This window comes from Melopsittacus undulatus, chromosome 6 (assembly GCF_012275295.1).
Source record: "Melopsittacus undulatus isolate bMelUnd1 chromosome 6, bMelUnd1.mat.Z, whole genome shotgun sequence".
NCBI classification, from domain to species: domain Eukaryota; kingdom Metazoa; phylum Chordata; class Aves; order Psittaciformes; family Psittaculidae; genus Melopsittacus; species Melopsittacus undulatus.
The window spans coordinates 23,152,992-23,158,991 of NC_047532.1; positions in this window are offsets into that span (position 1 = coordinate 23,152,992).

Here is a 6,000-nt window from a genome sequence, read left to right on the forward strand (position 1 = left end):
GGTAGAGCTGCATTCCCTCTGAATGTGGGAAATAACTGATTATTGTGCTGAGAGTTTGCAAATCAGCCCCATTTGGAGTAAGATCAAGCTCAACTGCAGTCTTGCAAAATTGATGTCGCTTTTATGGCATCTGTACAAATGGTTTTACATTGTGAAAGTCTTCCTTTAATGATTGTTTGTTCCTTTGACAAACTAGCTAATTGTCCACTGCTCTATTCATCTTAATTCAGATTCATTATCCTGCATTTTTCTTCTCTACCCTTCAGCAGCTATTGCTATGGCCTCACACTGCTATCATATCTAGGAATGTAAAACCATTTTACTGTAATGCCACAGGGAGCTTCCCTGTGCTACCTGCCAAGTAGATATGAAGTACATGGACTATCTCTATTCCACATACTTTAAAAGCTCTTTCTGGAGTTTTCAGTTACCTTCCCACTGTACTACCCAAAATCCCACTTTGGCAGTCTCCGCTGTTTTTTTACTGACTGCCCCTGACCTGAGCACTGCAATACCCCTAGGGCTTTCAAATTAACCCTCCTCGTCTAGCATTCGAGAAATTTGGTATGGGCTGAAGTATATCCTAGAGAAACACTTGTGACACAGGATGAGTTGCCTTTTTTTTTACTTTGAGCCTCTAGCTTCTGCCTTCTGCTGCATGACCCCACATGCCAGGCATAGCTGATCTAGTACATGCAGGCACACGGGAAGTCTCTGCCCTGATTAGCAAATGCATTTGATAAAGGGCTATGTACAGGGATTTTCAGGTGCATGAATCTCACATTCAGTAGATGGGACTTGAAGGATCTGCATCTCCTTGCCTCCATATTGCCCTGGTTTTCTGCTGCTGGTAAAAAGCTGTGGATGGCAATTCCGAGTTTTTCCCAAATTTCCAAACAGAAGATTAGTTCCCTGAATTTGTGCTACTTTTACATTTCCCTATAGCTGTCAGAACAAAGGCATTTTATAACCTTTGGCTGCATAGTTATGTGAATAAGAGTTGCTAACAGTTTTCATATATTTTGACTCTCCCTATGTAGTGTAGAGCAGTCAGTCTTCCTGAGTGGCTAATGCACAGGATTGGATGGAGAGATCTGTATGAATTGACAATTGGTGATAAATGAGGATCTTCTTATTAAGTGGGGATAAGAGATGTTTCCTGGTGAGGGCCCAATTCTTCATGTAAATAAAGACAAGAAAGGAATGGTAATGTGGACTATCTGTTAGTTGCTAGGCACTTAATTCATCCTTAGACCTCAAGGACTCAGTATGGAGAACAACTGAGATAAATAATTTGTGTTGGCTGTGTCATTTCTTGCTTTTGCCAGAAATTGTCAGTTTTTCTTTGTCTAGTAATAGCACTGATGGCAATTATTACGTTCTATTATGTTTGGTACAGAATAACCATGTATCTGTGTATAAATGTATATTAAATAAATGGTACAAAAAAAAGACTATGATCATGAAAATGTTTGTGTGAGCCAAACCCTATCAGATAAATAGATATCTTTTTTTCAGTGTAATTCACCACCACAATGATAACCCAACAGTAAAACCAATATAAGCACAGATATAAAGGTATGAAACAACATATTGTCAGCAGCAATAAAAGAGATTTAGCAATGTGTAAACAGGATAGATACGCAAGAGGCTAAGTATGGAAGTGGGTTATTATACGCACCTATGTACTGAAAGCCATACTGAGCAGAATGTAAAAGAGAAAGAAGTGCTAAATTTGTAATGGCTGGTTTTATTATTCTGCTCTTTAAGAGGGATCTAATTTGGAATTTGCATTCCACAAGAGTTCTGAGGCTTTTGTGAGTCTGATTTTAAGAACATTTAGCTTTTATGTAACTCTTAATTCTTCAGTGTACATACATGAGGTCTAAATGGTTGCAGTAGTGGCTCAGATGAAATACATGAAGATGTGCTGTTGTGCTCTGGGTTAGTACAGTGCTAAACATGGAATGGGAATGGAGATATGTACTTGTCCCCCTGCATAAGAGCCATCTTTGCTACAGTATATGCAGCCACCGTTCACTGCTCTGTGTTGGCAGCAGCAACCTCCCTAAAGCCGTTGTAGAGATATGAGGCAACAGTAAGACAATTGCTGCTTTTGCTCTCTCTCATGCAGTGAAGCTAGCTTCGTGTTTAAAAAAATTAAAAATTATTAAAAAATCCCTGACTGCATGCTTTCCCAAAGCTCTTTCTCAGCATGCATTTGTTCAGAGCTCCAGGAAACAATTTTACCAGTTCCAGCATTAGCAAATTAAGGTGACACATTTATGCATTAGGAGCTTGGCTTAAAAAAATCACGAAATTAAAGAACCAAAGGAAGAAAAAAATAAAAAGCTGTATTCCTTTTATTATTATTTGCTTTGGTTTTATGAACTTTTAGGATATACTAATATCATATCTTTAAGCATTTCCTGAGCTGGTCTTTCAAGAAACTGGAGCTCTGAAAAACAGTATTCTGAAATCTCAATAAAACTGTGAGTTGTCAATGCACACTGCAGCTGAACTGGGCCAAATGCTTCTATAGCTGCTGGGGTTGTGCTGTATTCTAAAGAATTGTTGCCATTTGCATCATCTAAGCAAGGCTGTGGATTTCTGAAACCTGTGGGGACCTCATAGAAAACCTGAAACTTACCAGTTGTGCTGGACAGAGTTATACAAAACCCACTGAAAGCATAAAATTGCCATTATTTTTCTCTTACAGCTTGCTGAGCATACATCCAGTAGTAAAGAATCTAGAGTAAATGGATATAATTGAGCCACATAATAATAACATGGCCTTAATTTTAAACTTTAATGAATTATGATTTTGAAAGGATTAAAGGGAAAGCAAACATGTTTGACTTCTGGAGATTCACGGTACAGGATACTTTATTTAAAACCACTGGACAATGTAATCTTGTTCCTGTTCAAGTCAAGCTTATTGATTCCTGTGTGACCAGGATTTAATGAATAAGCCTTCTAACTGATTAACCTTTTAAAAAGTTTAGAACCTGTTTTATTTTATTCTTCTGCTTGTAGATTATATTATACTATTTTTACTGTGATCTGGGCTGCAGGAGACTTTATTTTCTAAGAGGGGGATGAGAAGTGTTTTCTCTAATAATACGTAGTATCTTAGCACAAAGTGTGCCCTACTTAAACTTGATGGTCTGATATGTGTTTTACATATATACTTCCTACTTGGGAATTAGTTATATGTGTACAGATGAGGATAACTCCTCTCTTTCCCTGCATTGTTTTTCTTTTAGTGAAGCTAAGCTTCTGCAAATAAAAACTTATATGTTGAGTATTTAGCCATTATGCACATTTATAGTCTGTATATAAAGATAAGTAGTCTTAATTCTGAACTCTTTCTGTTTCATAATGTTATTGCCTTACAAACCAGAAACAAGTAGTAATGGCTTAACTGTGCCAACAAAGTACTTCACATGGGGCACAGGTTTGGAAATGAACTTCAGCACAGACCTTCTAGACATCTGAACTCTATAAATCCACAGGTGTTTAAGTAGCCCTAAGGGCTAGGTCAGATAGCAGACTTGTTTCAGTATGACTTTACAAGGATTTAGTACTGTGTAAACAACACTTGCAAGGTTTTCTCTTTACTGCTGAGTAAAACCAGTAGCAGGAAGAGCCACCTTTGATTTTTGTACCATGAAAGGTATAGTGTTCTTTTATTCGATAAGCAGTGTTTGCTAGGAAGTTTTTGAACAAAGCTACATACAAAATTAAACTTTCGTAGCCAGTGTGTTTTGAGACAAGATGATATCAACTGCACCATTCTTGAAAAGAAATTGCAGGGTGACTGGAGATTTTGGTTTTTGCTTTCTTCTTGTTGCTTTTGTTTGTTGTTGATTTTAGTCTGTTTTGAAGGAAGCATTCAAGTAGTTCTGGAGAAAGATAAATTAGTCTGTAAGTTTATATACTCATGCAGTCTGCAGATCTTAGGTCTGTGCATTTCCACCAAAAGTAATGTTGTTAAAATTTTGTAAGCAGATGAGCTTATTTCTCAGCAAAGTAACCCCAAAGCACAAACTAGCTTGTGCAGCGATACTATTGAATTGATGTTGGGGGGGGAGGAGGAGGAGGAGGAAAAAAAACCCCAAACCAAAACAACAAAAAGACCCCACCCATTGTGCTGAGAACAGTGTTCTATTTTTACCCCAAAATCTGGTCTACTAGGAGCAGTGAAGGATTTCCATCAGTATCGGGGGAAAAAAAAGGTACTAAATGACTCTCCAGAATAACATGTAAAACAGCTTGAATGGGGAAACTAGATCCTAAAGAGGAGGAGTAAAGAGCTGAAAGGAGTAAAACAGCACTCGGAGAAGGAAAACAAGATAACCGGAACCTGAGTGGAGTACAGTAATTAGGAACTGGAGAAGGAAATTAAAATCCTTAGGGAATTCAGTATCTGAGAAAGCAACAGAGAGAAATCTATTGAGGTTTATGAGAGGACAATTACTCCAGAAGCTTAATTAACTTGCATACAAAGCTTGGTTGAGGCTTCTCCTTGTCCTCGTTTTTACACTAATGTGTGACTCAAGAAAATACAAACCATTTCTTCAGCAGTTAATGAAAGCTTATGGATCAGTATATTAATCTACAGGACTGATAACTAATGATAAATTAATTCAATCCTGTTTTCTTGCAGCATTTTGGTTTCTGCTCCTTTGCCTCTTATTTTTTAGATTTAAAGGTATTTTGAGCATATGGCTGGGATTTAAAATGCACCTATTGCCTAAGTTAGCTAACCACAGTATTTATGACATGAGGGGTTTTGTATAGTCTGAGGGGTTTTGTATAGTCAGCATAAAGATTTTAAAAAATATATTGTAAAGATTGCTAGATGTTTGATAAATGGGGAGGCACAGAGACACTATTCATTACCTTTATTCTGCCCCAAAATGTGTTTTCTTTTAACAGAAGTCTCATCAGGTTTGCAATATGTGGCCTTTTTTGCTGGACTGAAGTTTTTTGCTACAAATGTACACATAGTGTCTGGTGTTCTCTATGTCTTCAAGCTATCAGTGATCCTGGCATCTGTCTACTATTCCCAAAGTCAGTTTCCTTTCTTAGTCAATAACTGCCTGTAACATACACAAAGTATAACTTCCATCAACTCAACTGAATTACTGAATACTTCTTGGAATGTGATGAGGAGAAAATCTTTTCACTTAATTGCATAGCACATAAATTAATTCTATGGAAACATCTCTACAGCTGCATAAACCAGAAAATCTCAGTGCTGAGAGATGTCAGAAATTTAAGAGCATAGTATATATGTCATGCAGAAACTTTGTACTTTGTCAGAGTAATTGTCATATTGAGGGTCCTGCAGTTCCCAAAAATATAATGTGAGAAAATTTTCATCTTCTCTGAACTGGACTCAAATTATGAGACCATTCAAACCATTCTGAATTAAGTTTTATTTTTGCCACCAATTCATAACTTTTTAAAAGATATATAAAAAAAAATGTATGTTATATTGTCTGGGAAACATTTGAAGCATTGCAAACCAAGAATTTTATTCCTGTCTTTTCCCCCACCTTCCATTTTTCAGGTTATTTGAAAAACTGCCTCTTTTACAAATCACACTAGTTTTATTGTATGCATTAAATGAAAGGCTCTCAAATTCCAGAGCAGGCTGCATGAACAATTGCCTTGCATGTACATCAAGAAGCATCCTACCTAAATGCAATGAATTTGGTTTGTGTTAATTACAAGGTGCATTTGACTGTGTCTATATGATAGATTAACAGTTCCAAATAACATCTTATGCAAATGAAAGGAAATTCTTTTTCCATTTTATAGCAAAGATGAGAAATACAGTGTATTCTGAAAAGGAACATGAATGCAGCTATACTAGTGGCTTGCTAGTCTGTATATATCCACTCACGGATATAACAAAACTTACATGAAAATGAAATATTACAATGTTAACCCATGGCAGCGCTATCTTTTTTAGGAAATTTCAAAGAATAG